A 16,298-nucleotide genomic window follows, 5' to 3' on the forward strand; every position below is an offset into this window, starting at 1 on the left:
TCGCTTTATGAAATGGCGCACCTGGAAACAAAAAAATGCCGAGCTTGCATTTGTTTCTCGGCATCACCCGCCACCAACAACCCATGTCAGAGAGGAGGAGAGGTTAAGAAAAGGTGTGCCAAGCTTCAATGAGTAAAATATAGAGTCATTAAAAAATTACAAGTTAGACAAAAAGCTGGGCGTGGAGCTTCCCGATGCCCGGGGACAGTCTGACACCTGTGGCTGCAGTTGCTAACAAGAAGCGATGACTCATCTCGAAATGCTGTGTGCTCTGGTTTGCCCCCACAAGGCGCACAGAGCCGTGCGCGCGCCAATGGCTGGCTATTGTTTCTTATGCCAAACGCCAGCTCCACGGCCTGCAGCTCCAGCTCACCCATGTACCCAAACGTTCTGTGCCCCAAAATGAGACCACAACCTTCCATTATGCGATAGCGGACTGGGAAACTAAAGCCAAGAGAAGAGAAGTGTTGGCTTAATTCTGAACAGGCCAGGAAGGGTCAGAGAAGAAGAAGAAGAAGAAGAAGAAGAAGAAGAAGAAGAACAAGAAGAGTTGTTTTTTATATGCCGACTTTCTCCACCACTTAAGGAAGAATCAAACTGGATTACAATCACCTTCTTTTCCCCTCCCCACAACAGACACCCTGTGAAGTAGGTGGGGCTGAGAGCTCTTATAGAGCTGTGACTAGCCCAAGGTCACCCAGCTGGCTTCATGTGGAGGAGTGGGGCAACCATCCCAGTTCACCAGATTAGCATCTGCCGCTCATGAGGAGGAGTGAGGAATCAAATTCTGGTTTGATAGATTCCACATAACCTTTATTGACATAATATTGATGGTCACGAGCGAGGAATCAAATCCGGTTCTTCAGATTAGAGTCCACCACTCCAAACCACCGCTCTTAACAACTACGCCACGCTGGCTCTCAACAATGTGGTTTTAGCCCTCACTTCAGTGGCATACATGAAGGTCAAATGGGCAAAACCTTGTCCACTCACCTTGGTGGTGGTGATAAGTGCTGTTGTGTCACACTTATGGTGACCTCATGGGGTTTTCGAGGCCAGAGATGTTCAGAGGTGGTTTGCCATTGCTTCTGTGCAGCAACCCTGGCCTTCCTTGGTGGTCTCCCATCCAAGCGCTAAGTAGGGTAGACCTGTGTAGCTTCCAAGTTCTGATGAGACCAGGCTAGCCTGGGCCATGCTAGTCAAGGCCCTCCACTCTTTCATGCATGTGTGACTCAGTGTCCACTGAAGGTCCCATTTGGGGGGAAAAAAGGAACACACTTGAACTCATCCTTCAAATCTGAAAAGGTTCAGAACCATTGAAAAACCTAGGGATGGAAAGACCAGAGATAACTGTGTGCTTTGTCCCATAATGTTAATTCCAGAGTACAGCATGTCTAAGATATAACACACTTGGTGGGCAGAAGGAACGCCAATGCTGTATCTCCCTGATAACATGTTAAGATACTGCATGTCGCCACAGTGGAAAGCATGAGGAATCTTGTCTGCACTTATTTTAGTTCTCCTCCCGCACATTTTTTGCTACACTTCCCTATCTGTCCTTTCAACACACTTTTACATTCCTTTGGGGAGCAGGGAATGGTACATTTTCCTGGTTTGGCCAGACTTATCCACTTGTTCTTTGCTACAAGTTAAAGGACCACCTCTTTTCAAGGTCATGACTTTCATTAGCCAATGGGGTATCAAGATTAGAGGTTAAAGTGCTGGATGGAAATCTGAGAGACCCGGGATCAAAGCTGCAATCTGCTGTGAATCTCACTGGATGATCTTGGGCCAGGAACCTACTTTGGGCAGATTCCCAGGTTTTGGTATTCAGTCGACCCAAAACCCGAATATTGCCGAAATGGCTAATTTCAGGTTTATTTTCGGTCCGGGTATATCAATATGCACAACTGTAGTCTCCACCAAGAAGGGCAACTGGCTAATGTGGGTCTCCATGATAATTCACTGATTTGGAAGCTGATCAATGGAAAGCGATTTCTGATGATATTTCCATTTACATGAATGGAGAGCGAGCGAGAGAGATCTTCTGAATCAAAGTGAAGCGCTATCTAGACCGACATCCTTTTTTCCAACAGTGGCTAACCAGATGCACCCAGAAAAAAAATCAATTATGACACAGAGATTAAGGTTGCCAACTCCATGTTGGAAAATTCCTGGAATTGTGGGTGTGTGAAGCCTGGGGAGGGCGGTGTTTGGTGAGAAGAGGAAGCTCAGCAAGATATCATGCCATTGAGTCCACCCTCCAAAGCAGCCGTTTTCTCCAGGGGAACTGATTGGTGTAGTCTGGAGATCAGCTGTAAGTCCAGGGAATCTCCAGGCACCATCTGAAGGTTGGCATCTCATAGCAGTGAATTCAGTAAGCTAATTATGCATTGTCTGTGGAAAGATTTTCTTTTGCCTCTTCTGAATTTACAGCCTATTAGCTCGTCCGGGTGACTCCTGATTCTAGTATTATGTGAGAGTGGAATAATTACTCTCTGTTTACCCTTTCCTCCACACTTTGCATAACCTTATAACTCTCTGTCTTGTCTATCTCCCTTTAGTCAAAAAACCCCACAAACTGATCAACCTTTCCCTAGGAACACTGTTCCCCAAAAGAGGCTGCCTCCTTAATACGAGGCAGCCTGCCCAGAATGAGACGGGTACAAACTTATGATATGATTGGTTGTTTCGGAATTCTAGTATTGTCGGCTCTGATTGGCTGCAGTCCTCTGCAGTTTCAGGTCCCAGCCAAGGATTTTTCCTAGCCCTACTAGTAGAAATTCTTTCAACTGTACACTCCAGGGTATGAGCTTTGATTGGGTTGTTTAATACAAAGCACATGTTCTGCGCATGAATGATGGCCCCTTTCTAATAAAAGATTTCAGAAGAATAGATACTGTAGGGTGAATGAGAATTTGAAAGGCTGTGTTTGCATTTGTACAAAATTCAGGTGTGTACGATTAGATGAACATTTCCCCCCTGTTCCATGCCTTTATTTGGGGAGAAGTTCATGAACTCATGCAAACATGAGACTGCCTTATACATAGGGTTGCCAGGCCAGCTCCGAGTTGGGAAATACTAGGAAATTTTGGGGATGGAGCCTGAGGAGGGCAGGGTTTGGAGGGGGGAGGGACTTCAATGCCATAGAGTCCAATTGCCAAAGGGGCCATTTTCTCCGACATTTTCTCTGTCGCCTGGAGATCAGTTGTAAAGCAGATCTCCAGGCCACCACCTGGAGGCTGGCAACTCTACTTACACAGAATCAAACCCTTGGTCCATCCAAGTCAGTATTGTCTACTCAGACTGGCAGCAGCTGTCCATGATTTCAGATGGGGTCTTTCACATCACCAACTAGGTGATCCTTAACTGGAGATGCCAAGGATTGAACCTGGGACCTTCTGCATGCCAAGCAAATGCCCTGCCACTGAGCCACGGCCCCTTCCTAAGTTCATGGTGCCTTGTAAGGCCATTTCCCCCCAGTCTGGATTGTTTATTTACTATTTATTTACTTTGCTTATTGCTTGCCTTTCTTACTGAGACTCAGGGCAGATTACAAAATATAGAGGACAATTCAACCAGACAGTAGTAGTCAACCAATAATCAGTGCAACTGTATTAGCATTACAGAATTCGAAAACAGTGCAGACAAACCAACCAACAAAACCTGTCTAAGGCACAATATACCATAAGGCAGAAAATGTATTGTAAAGATCAATGTAGTACAAGCAAGGTGATACATACAGTAAACAATGCAGTAGACTGCAATCCTCTTCCCTTATAAAAACCTCCTCCTGAGCTGTTAAACAAGGAAAAGGTTTCATGTTCCTTCTGGAGCTAGCGAGGTGTAGTGGTTAAGAGTGGTGCACTCTAATCTGAAGAATCAGGTTTGCTTCCCCATTCCTACACTGGGTAACCTTGGGCCAGTCACAGTTCTCTCCGAACTTTCTCCGAACAGCCTCACCTTCCTCACAAGGTGTCTGTTGTGGGGAGGGGAAGGCGATTGCAAGCCACTTTGAGACTCCTTAAAGGTAAAGAAAAGTGGTTTTAAAACATCTTCTTCCTTTTCTTCCTCTTCTTCCTCTCCTTCTTCTTGAACTGGAGGCTGAGTAGGTTGTCCCAGTATTTAGTTTTTTTCAGTGTGGTTGCATGTTCTTTCCCCTCCGTATCACTGAGGCATACTTGTTGCTTGGATAAAAACAAACAAAAATCATGATGTGACAAATACATATGATAGCACCTGAACATTCCAGGTATATTCTAGCACCAGCTGCATATTTATACCCCCTGGAAAGGAACACACATGGGAGGGCCTGTACACTGGCCACATGTGCAGCCCTACCATCTGCCTTATTAGAAGGGAGATTTAAGAAGATCCTCAGGGTGGAGAGACTTTGCCCTGTAATGCAGGAGAGCTGGAAACCATCAAGCACATATTTTTTAGATGTCCCCTCTATAAGTAAGCCCGCTCCAATATTATTGACCCTTTGATTAGGGAAATGGGTGCTGGTGATGGGGGTGAATGGACCAAAAGGCTTCTGCTGGGAGATAGCTCACAAATTACCACCCAGGTCGCAAAATACCTGGCAGTAGCCATGAAGCTCCATCGCTTTAATGTACTCCCTTGATCTGTGGATGTAAAATTGGATGACTGGATGATTCCTAATTTTGTTGGTCTTGGTTATAATCATAGATTCATACGGTTGGAAGGGACCACCAGGGTCATCTAGTCCAACTTCCCTGCACAATGCAGAGAATTCACAACTACTCCCTCCCCACACACAGTGACCCCTAGTTCATGCCCAGAAGATTGCCAAGATGCCCTCCCTCTCATGATCTGCATAAGGTCACAGAATCAGCATTGCTGACAGATGGCCATCTAACCGCTTCTTAAAAACCTCCAGGGAAGGAGAGCCCACCACCTCCCGAGGAAACCTGTTCCACTAAGGAAATGCTCTAACTGTTAGAAAATTCTTCATAATCATATAATTTGTAATCATATACTTTGTATAGTCAGTTTGTTTTACCTGTTTTATCTGGCTTACTAGCCACAAATAAAATTTATTTCTTTTATTATTGCATTGTAAGGCTACCAAGCCTCTGGCTGGTGATGACACTTCTGGTACACACCTGGAAAGGTGTGTGTCCCCCCCAAAAAATGCTAAAGTTAACAAAATGGGGAGTGGCACAATTGGTTAAGAATTAGGCCGATCAATTATAATAATGGTATCCTGCTTGCCTCTAATAGAGTAGAAGATTACCTATTTTTCCTCATCCATTGAAAATACATCAACTTAGGGAAAAAAACCTGCGAGATGCAAAGGAATAAACATATTTTGAGTAACAAAAGCTTAACTAGTGATATAATCACACACACACACACCCAAAAAAACTACCGGTATTTCAGATTTTAACTCTTTGGAAAAACACCTTCCAAGTACGATAGATATAACAATATATCTTTGGGCTTTATTAGCTGCAGATTATGCTAATTATCATAAAAAATTACTGCCACTAATAAAAATTCTATTATAAGTTACTTATTGCAATCTCTAGGGTGCTATGCTTAGGCTAGGAAAGACTGCAATTACATTGCATTTATGGGAGGAATTTGTTTCCTAATATTGCTCTAACATTATTGGTTCCTGAGAACCATCTCCCCCTTCCTACAATCAAGTGTTAGTCATTGGGTTTCATTTGTTGGGCTTGTGCAAGGCCGTGGGACATGCAGGGCAACTGCTCCGGGCCCTGAGCTAAGGTGGGGCATGCTGAAATGCCCTGCGGCCAGATGGTTCTGCTGCTGCTGAGTTACTGCTGGTACCCCACGCTGCTGAGACTCAGGCTGGGGGGAGGACAATCAGACGTAGGGCAGTGGAGGTCCCTCAACCACCATCCAGCTGATCCCCTATGCTACCTGAGAGTCAGGCAATATGGGAGGGGGTAGGGTTGCCAGGTCCCTCTTCACTACTGGTGAGAGGTTTTGAGGGTGGAGCCTGAGGAGGGTGAGGTTTGGGGAGGGGAGGGACATCAATGCCATAGAGTCTAATTGCCAAAGCTGCCATTTTCTTCGGGTGAACTGATCTCTATCAGCTAGAGATAGCAGGAGATCTACAGCTAGTACCTGGAGGTTGGCATCCCCAGAGGGGGTGATAGCTCTGGGTGGATAAATACCTGGAGATTTGGAGGGAGGTGGAGCCTGGGGAGGGCAGGCTTTAGGGAGGGGAGGGACCTCAGCAGGGTACCATTTCATAGAATACACCCTCCAAAGCCTCCATGTTCTACTGGGGAATTGATCGCTGTCATCTGGTGATCAAATATAATAGTGGGGGATTGCCAGGTCCTACCTGGCGGTTGGCAACCCTATCAATTGTAGGGCAGTCAGGGGTCTCCCACCACCCTACTGCTGATTGCTCTCCCTTCACACCTCCTGAGTGAATTTGGATCCCCATCCTTGGGTTTTGCCCAGAGTCATTAACCACCCTTGGGCATGTATCCAAAGGACAGCCAGCATGATGCAGTGGTTAAGAGCAGTGGACTCTGCAGAACTGGGTTCGATTCTCTGCTCTTCCACGTGAGTGGCAGACTTTAATCTGGTGAACTGGGTTGGTTTCCCCATTCCTACACATGGAGCCTGCTGGGTGACCTTGGGCTAGTCACAGTTCTCTCCGCGGAAGGGACAGGGATTCTAAGCTGCTTTGGGACTTCTCTCTGTAGAGAAAATCACAGTATAAAAACCAACTCTTCTTTTTCCTCTTCCTCCTCTTCCTCACCTCCTCCTCCATCAGTCAGCTTCCTGAATACTCAAGGGAGTCCTGGCTCTAAGGTGGTCAGGATCTAAATCTTCCTTCCTGTCCACGGCTTCGTCTTCTTAACCAGTAGGGTTCCAACCTCCAGGTACGGTAGTAGCTGGAGACCTCCTGCTATTACAACAGATCTCCAGCAGATAGGAATCAGAGAAAATGGCTGCTTTGGCAATAGGACTCTATGGCATTAAAGTCCCTCTCCTCCCCAAGCCCCACCCTCCTCAGCCTCCACCCCAAAAACCTCCTGCCGATGGTGAAGAGGAACCTGGCAACTCTACTAGCCAGTCATAAAGCCCAGCAGCACAAGATCCTTCTTTTGCCATTTACTAATTGTCCTCCTTTGCTGCAAAAAAGAAAAAGAAAAAGAGGGGAAAGAAAAGAAAAAGGAAACTGACAAGTTCACAGGCAAATTTGTGTTCCTAATGTCTGCAATGAACGCGAGCCTTTGCATAAATAAGTTGTCTATTTTTAAAGCCGCTCAAATGGGCACTTTCGTTTTATATGACTGTTAATTAAGATGCTGATTAGCCTTGCCATTGAAGCATTGAAGTGCCTTTCGGAAAAGAAATGGCCACTGTTCCCATTTTCTTTTAATTAGTTAGACTTGGAGGTTATTTCCTCTTCCATCAGCTATCAAAGCAAAGCTGTTTCATTTCATGATCTGTCTCAGCAGGTAACAGGCTCGGTGTGTATTTTCGGTGCTCGGTAGAGCTTGCAGAGTTGAGCTGTTAGATCGGGCCGAGTTGTCAGCCTTTTGCGTGGTCAAACCCAAAGCGGGGAATAAGGAAGGACAATGGAGGTCTTGGCAAATGATAAGCGGGCCGGGTGTTTTGGTGTGAACACCTAATGGTTTTCACCAATGTTTAAACACAAAGCATTTCCCTTTTGGACTGGGGTGAAAAAAGACTACGTAGGTCAATCATGCACGGGTATTTTCACTCACGTTTGCCCCCGGTCTGTCTCGGTTGTTCCTTGGAGTTATGCCTGAGTTATCCATCCATTAGAGATGACCTTGCTGCCAGACCTCGCAATGTCTGGTCTTCCCATTCCTCTGTGAACCCGACTCTTCCATCTTCCCTGAGCAAAGCCCGGGTGAAATCCCCACGCATAAGGCAAAGTGCGGGGCACGTAATCTTGGTTTCGCTCACAGCCAATTACAAAGCAGCATGTCCAGAGGCAGGGATTGAAATATTTCCTGCTTCCTGGGAGCTCTTTCTGAGCAGAAGAAAATCTTTTTAAAACTGAGGCTTGGATTCCCCCCCCCCTTTTCAGATTGCTCCGTTTTTGTTGTTGTTCTTAAAATGCTTTTTTATGTGGCAATTGGGTTTTTTTGGGGGGGGGGGTTCTCTTGCAGTAATCACTACAAGTAAGCCAATTACAAAGAAGCATTTAAAGGGACAGGGACTTGATTTGAGCTTGGAGACTGCTGGTGCACAGACTCCCAACAGGAAGGCATGGGTCCAGTGGGCAACGAAGCTCAGGTAAAACTCCCTAGAAGCATGAATACAGGACAGAAACCGTTTTACTCATGAGAAGAGTGTCAGGGTTGGGTTGTGGATGCTCTTATTTGTACTTTGCACTCAAGTTTGTACTTTGCCACACCTTCAGTACATTTGCATCTGCTCCCTCCCTCTACATCACTCATGTACATGTATTCATTATGAAGTACTACAAAAAAGCAACCTTGATGCGATCAAGGGTATGTACAGTACATCACCATGCTTTGTGTGTGTTTTTCTGATGTCCACATATGCTTTAGTGCATTGCTAATTTTGTTATTTATTTAAAACAAGTTCACGTCACCTTTCCAGCCAACGCAGGGTTCCAGCCGACAAGCTTTTAAAATATATTATAAACCCATTAAAAACAACATTTAAATGAAACACATAAATCATGAAACAAAGCGCATAAACAATGAAACAAAAACAAGGTCCAGGAGGGATCACCAAATGAAACAGAGAAGTCTTCACCTGCTGGCAGAAGACAATGCTCAAGGGGGACAGATAAATGGGTCCTCAGGCCCCACCCCCAAAATCTCCAGATATTTCCCAACTGGGATCTGGCAACCCTATTTATGAAACCTTGTGAGGGTCAAAAGCAGAAGGCAGTTTCTATTTCCACCTACAAATGGGTTGATTTCCATTGTTAGTCGCAAAGGAGTTTAAAAAATAATAATGATAACTTCTGAAAAGATTAGTTGATGAGTCCCAAAGAGATATCGAGGCAAGTGTAAGAAATTTACTTGCCTTTCCTCTTGCCATATGCCTGTGTCCTTTTCAAACATGCTAACAATATACAGTTTATGCACTTGTCAAAGGAAAGTAGTATATGAAAATGTCTATATTGAAATTGCTTCCTAGCAAAGAGGAAGAAATGCATAATGATTCCGTTGCAAAGATTTCAAATGAAATGTTTCAACAGTTGCGGGATGGGGAGATGTCATTATGAAAATGAAAAGCAGTCTGTGCAGGCTGTAATTTTGAGAAGAACAGCAGCAGAGGGTGCTTAACCCTTTCACCACTGGTTTTTCTTCTCCAAATCTCCCCATGCTGTTTTGTCCTGCATGTTGAAATTAGGGCTGCCAACCACCTGGAGGAAAAAATGGACCTGTCAATTTAAGAGAGGCATAAGGGGACATTATTTTCCAGGTGATGTTATTTACCTCCATGCCATGAAAAGTTTCAGGTTCTGATTTCCATGCATTAAACCTCTCTTAAAGGGACAGAACATTTTCTTCCAGGCCTACTGGCAACGTTAAGTGGCAGGCATTCTCTTCTAGGGTTGTCATGTTCCTGTTGATGGCTCCTGCTGGTGACTTCAGTCTGTTCTAGGAATCACTGGGAACTCTGTGGCTTTACCATAGAGTTTCTGGTGATTCCTAGAGAGATGTGAAGTCATTTCTGGGATTTCCCTGGAAGTGACCTCATGTCATCTCCGACACCTCCCCCCCCCATGTTCCTGGGCTCCCCCAGACTCCCACATGCCTGGCAACCCTAGTTTGTTTCCATCTCCACTCCTGTGAGCATAAGTCAGAGCTCCTCATAAGCAATGTCCTACTCATAAGTAAAGATGTGCCTGGGATAAACAAAGCCAGTGGGGATGTTGGCTGAGTTTGAAGCCAGGGTGGGTCTTCCTGAAATGCTGGTCGCTGTGGTAGGCTGTTCACTACATTGCTGGCCACATTCAAAAGGGTTTAATTCTGATGTGGACTAGCCATTAATAAAGCCTGTTTTAGCCCAGATGGCGACGTCTCACGTCTTCATTCTGGATGCTGCCAGAAATAATTGAGCTATTCGTATATTCTCTTTCTTCTTGAGAAACTGAGAATGGTAGCCATGGAAAGTTATCTCACTGTATCCTGGCAACTACCCTAGCCTGAGAGATGTGGCTTTCTTAAGGCCACCCAGTGTGTTACCTACCCAAGAAGGGATTTGAACCCAACTCCCACTCCTCCTCGCTGCAATCCAGCTGTCTAGCCACTAAGCCACATTGGCTTTAGCTACTAGCCCTAAAGCAAACAACTCAATAGCTATCATATCACTCAGTCCATATTAGCATCATGGCATGTAAAGCCTTATTTTATTCCCCTTTCTTCTTGCCAAGAAGACATAATACCTGGAGTACCTTGGAGGTTTAAACACCCTGTGTGGGATATTTTAATGGAAGAACTCTGCTCCATATCTATCAAAGCACCATCGAACATTAGATGAAGAGTTACTCATTCTCCTTCTGGGCCAAATGAACAACTCAGTGCCAGGTGTGGGGGAATTTCTCTCCCCTGTTCTCATGCATGTCTCAATAAGCTTCAAAATGATTTTTTTTCCCCCAGAGGCAAGAATGCTTCCTGCCCAAGCAGGCCTTTTACACAGATACAGGAAAGATTAAGACTTGTTGCCATGTTGGTTGAATAAGTACATCATCATCAGCTTGGCAGGCAATTTGCATCCCTGTTTATTAGAGATGAACAAATATGCTTGTCTTTGTTTCTTTTAAAGTTATCATTGCCAACATTTTTTGTGTTGCTCATTTTTCATTTCTGGGGACAGATGGGATCATGGCTGAATAGTAGAGCACCCGCCTTGCCTTCGCACTTGGTGACTGAAGAATTGCAGTGCAAGCCTAAGCCAGTCTACTCAGGAGTAAATCTCATGTTATTCAATGGTGCCATTGGCAGGAAAGTTTTAGTGGGTAGCCATGTTGGTCTGCAGTAGAACAGCTAGAGGTATAAGGGGCTGTAGCTTACTGGAAAAGGTAACGCTTTGCATGTGGAAGGTCCCTGGTTCAATCACCGGCTTTTCCAGTTGAAAAGGATCAGCTAGTAGGTGATGTGAAAGACTTGCACCTGAGACCCTGGAGTAGGTTTGCCAACCTCCAGGTGGTAGCTGGAGATCTCTCGCTATTACAACTGATTTCCAGGTGACAGAGATCAGTTACCCTGGAGAAAATGGCTGCTTTGGCAATTGGACTCTACAGCATTGAAGTCCCTCCCCTCCCCAAACCCTGCCCTCCTCAGGCTCCACCCTCAGAATCTCCAGGTATTTCCCAACCTGGAGCTGGCAACCCTACCCTGGTTGAGGAGACAAGACTGAGACTGACATTGATGGACCGATGGTCCGATTCAATGTAGGGCAGCTTCATGTGTTCATAATGAGGAGGGGCTGTAGCTCAGTGGAAGAGCATCCGCTTGACATGCAAAAGATCCCAGGTTCAGTCCCCAGCATCTCCAGTTAAAAGGACCAGGCAGTAGGTGATGGGAAAGACCTCTGCGTGAGACCCTGGAGAGCCTCTGCCAGTCTGAGTAGACAATACTGACCTTAACAGAACAATGGGATGATTCAGCATAAGGCAGCTTCATGCGCACGAGTGTTCATAATCTTTTTATCTTTATTTCTCTGTTAAAAAAAAATATGTCTCCTGGATATATATTTTGGCATAATAGGAAAGAGAAAAGTTCCCCAGGTTATGGCTGATTAGCTCAACTGTGAGCCCTGATTTGACAGGTTAACTTGATCGGCGACTCGAAAGTTCACCCCGGTCTCATTCTAATTTATGTTATGTGTAGTGTAGACCTCCTCGCTCGAGCACTTACATTATTCTAAACAATTATATTGGTATGATACATATAATGCTTGGCTCTTGAACATCAAGTCTGTTAATGATGGCAGACCATAAAGAAGCATGTTTCTTTTTGCAAAGGTCAGGCATCATTTCTCCAGTAGATTAACATTTTATCTTTTAATGGTGTTAGGAAAAGGTCAGAAGATTCTAATAGATGGAATATGGAAAGCGCCCATTGAAGATCAATGTGGTAAGCATCTTTCCGAGTCCAGAAACACAGCCATTTAATGACAATTGTTACCGGCTTCTTTCCAGCTTGACAGGTTGAATGGTGAGATTGCATTTGTGTATTCTGCCATGCATCCCCTCATATTTATGGATCTCTTCTGAACACTTCTTTTTCCAGAATATTTCTTTATTATAGAAAACAAAACAAAAAACCCTCTAAGCAATTAGTGTAGCCTCGGGCAACCGGCATTTACTATATAAAATTTTCCTTCCAAATGAATGTAGCGGGTGGATTCCCAATGGCCAGAAGGGAGTTAATTTTATATTCGTTTATATTAGTTTAACTGAATACGTTTGCAATAATTATATGGCAAATGATATTTAAATCAGTTCTCTCTTCTTCAATCATATGCAACCTAGGGTTGTCTAATCAGCCTCTTGGAGATAATTCGTTAGATGTGGCCTCTACTGTACACAGTGCTTTCAAGCCAGGGAGTTCTGATAGAGAAGACCATATGGAAGTTTGCTATCTCAAATATGGAAGTTCCATATGAATATATATATATATATATATATATATATATATATATATATATATATATATATATATATATATATATATATATATATATTCATAAACATATGAAGCTGCCTTATACTGAATCAGACCCTTGGTCCATCAAAGTCAGTATTGTCTACTCAGACCGGCAGCAGCTCTCCAGGGTCTCAGGCAGAGGTCTTTCACATCACCAACTTGCCTAGTCCCTTTTAACTGGAGATGCTGGGGATTGAACCTGGGACCTTCTGCATGCCAAGCAGAGGCTCTACCACTGAGCCACAGCCTATCCCCATTTGTATTCCAAAATATGTTGGAAACACTTTGAAATCCTGTTGGCTAGGAGATCATGGCGATGAGCATTAGAAGCTTATACTGAGCCAGAACTTTTGTCTACCTTGGTCAATACTTTCTATTCTGTCAGCAGGTCTCCAAGGTCTTAATGACTCTACTCCAGCAGGGTGTAGTGGTTAAGAGCAGAGGACTCTAATCTAGAGAACTGGCTTTTATTCCACACTCCTCCGCCTGTGCGGCTGACTCTAATCTGGTAAACTGGGTCGGTTTCCCCACTCCTCCACATGAAGCCAGCTGGGTGACCTTGGGTGAGTCACAGTTCTCTTCGAAGTCTCTCAGCCCCACCTACCTCACAAGGTGCCTGTTGTGGGGAGGGGAAGCTGACTGTAAGCTGCTTTGCTATTCCTTGCTGTAGAGAAAAGTGGGGTATAAAACCCGACTCCGACTCCTCCTCCTTCTTCCCTGTCATAATCTGGAGATTCCAAAGAATGATCCCAGGGTCTTCTGCACCAGAATCATGTGCTCTAATATTCCTGGTGTCCTAGGCCCCAGCTAGTCTTATCCCTTTTTACCTTCCAATTCTCTGTGTCACAGGAAGAGATCAAGAACAGAGACAGAGCCCTACATGCGCCTCCATCGCTCTCCTTACTGCAATTGTTATCTCTTAAAAAGGTAAAGGTCCCCTGTGCAAGCACCAGGTCATACCTGACCCATGGGGTGATGTCACATCCTGACGTTTACTAGGCAGACTTTGTTTAAGGGGTGGTTTGCCATTGCCTTTCCCAGTCATCTTCCCTTTACCCCCAGCAAGCTGAGTCCTCACTTTACCGACCTCGGAAGGATGGAAGGCTGAGTCAACCTCAAGCCAGCTACCTGAAACTGACTTCCGTGGGGATCGAACTCAAGCCGTGAGCAGAGCTTGGACTGCAGTACTGCAGCTGACCACTCTGTGCCACGGGGCTCCTTGTTGTCTCTTAGCACGTCTTTTATATAGGTCACTCTTAGGGTTGCCAGGTTCCCCCTGGCCACTGGCTGGGGATGGAGGTGTAGGGTTGCCCGCTCCAGGTTGGGAAACTGCAGGAGATTTGGGGATGGAGCCTGGGGAGGACAGGGATCTCAGTTGGGTACAATGCCAACAAGTCCACCCTCCAGAGTGGTGTAGTGATTAAGAGCGGTGGTTTGGAGGGATAGACTCTGATCTGGAGAACCAGGTTTGCTTCCCCACTCCTCCACATGAGCGGCAGAGGCTAATCTGGTGAACTGGATTTGTTTCCCCACTCCTACACATGAAGCCAGCTTGGTGACCTTGAGACAGTCACGCTGTTGTGGGGAGGGGAAGGGAAGGTGATTGTGAGCTGGTTTTATTTTGCCTTAAGTGGTAGAGAAAGTCGGCATATAAAAACCAACTCCTCCTCCTCCTCCTCCTCCTCCTCCTCCTCCTCCTCCTCCTCCTCCTCCTCTTCTTCTTCTTCTTCTTCTTCTTCTTCTTCTTCTTCTTCTTCTTCTTCTCCTCCTCCTCCTCCTCCTCCTCCTCCTCCTCCTCCTCCTCCTCCTCCATTTTCTCCAGGGGAACTGATCTCTGTAGTCCGGTAATCTCACCCTTCTCAGGCTCCACCCCTAAAATCTCCAGGTATTTCCCAATTCAGAGCTGGCAACCCTACACTTTAGTGCGCTTAGGCCAATGGCTGATCATCCCCTGGAACTGCTTGGCATCCGAGGATGTTTTCCCACTCCCGTTTCAGCAGTTCTCTTTCCACGACGCAACAGCTGTTCTTCATATTAAACCAGATAACCTATGAGGAAGTCCATTAAAGATAGAAGGGACTTCCCTTGCTGTATTTGACGAGACACTTCAAAGAATGGGGGAACATGATGGAGCTCAGGGACTCAATGCAAAACAGAATACGGGCAAGGCAGGACGATGAAAAAGAAACATTAGCTGTATTTGATAAATAAGATATGAGTCAGAAGTGAGTCCGTGTGTGTGTTTCCCCTACATCGTATGTACACATTAATACTTGTTGACATGTATTTGAGAAGGTAATTTGATATGATGTAAGTTGTACTTTACGCTCGCTTTGACGGGGAATTCGAGAAAATAAAACCAAGCGCAAGACTGACATCTACTTTAGCCCTCTGTGCTGGTTATTTCTACCTTCCTTGTTCCCTTTTATTAGAATAATAATAATAATAATAAACACATCTCTCTTTTCATCTTGGAGATCTGATTTCTCTCCACCCTGTAGGGGACAGTATTGGTTAAAAAAACAATGGAGAAAATCATGTGTTCAAAGGGAGAAACGTTTGCTTTCAATTATCCAAATTGGACTTGGCTAATTGAAGTGTAAAAGGAAGGTCTGCTTTTCAAGGCCGAGGGCGGGATCATTCTCCTCCTGGCTTGGAATTGCTGGGTATGAAAAACAGGTTGGATGCCCTCCTCTGTGTTCTCTTTGACGGGAGAAGAGTTACGATACCTTCTCTCCACCTGCCACTGGGACAAGGCAGGGAAACTCGGGGTAACATCTCAGTGTCCACCGACAACATTATAAGCCAGCTCAAAGGGATCTTTACAAAAAGAAAAAGAAAAGAAATAAAAGTGGAATTTTCTCCTTACTATACCTGTTTTCATCCCGGGGAGAAAACGATGAAGGCTTCCGGTTTCCCACTAATGCTCAGAGGTGGGAGTCCTCTATAGGGTTGCCAGGTCCCTCTTCATAACTGGTGGGAGGTTTTTGGGGTGGAGCCTGAGGGTGAGGTTTGGGGAGGGGAGGGACTTATAGTGTCATAGAGTCCAATTGCCAAAACAGCCATTTTCTCCAGGTGAACTGATCTCTGTCGCCGGGAGATCAGTTGTAATAGCAGGAGATCTCCTGCCACCACCTGGAGGTTGGCAACCCTACCCTAATGTTGCCTCCAGGTACTGGTATTCAAAGGTCGATTGCCTCCAAATGTGGAGGTTCTCTTAACCACCATGGCTAATAGCCATGAATAGACCTGTCCTCCATGAATCTGTACAATCCCCTTTAAAGCCATCTATGCCTCTGGCAGCAGATTCCATATTTTAATAACTTGCGGTGTAAAGAAGTATTTCCTTTTCCCCTCTTCCCAAATCTACTGCCCATCAACTTCATCGGATGCTCTTGAGTTCTAGTAGTCAGGAAGAGGGAGAATAATAGAATCATAGAGTTGGAAGGGACCACCAGGGTCATCTAGTCCAACTCCCTGCACAATGCAGGAAATACTGAAGTTCTCTTTGTCAACTCTCCATCCCATGCATAATTTTACAAACCTCAGTCAGGCCCCCTCTTAGTCATCTCCCAAGTCATTTGAGGCTACGTTTTATGCAGCTGGAGTCGAGGC

This window comes from Euleptes europaea, chromosome 17 (genome assembly GCF_029931775.1).
Source record: "Euleptes europaea isolate rEulEur1 chromosome 17, rEulEur1.hap1, whole genome shotgun sequence".
Lineage (NCBI taxonomy): Eukaryota > Metazoa > Chordata > Lepidosauria > Squamata > Sphaerodactylidae > Euleptes > Euleptes europaea.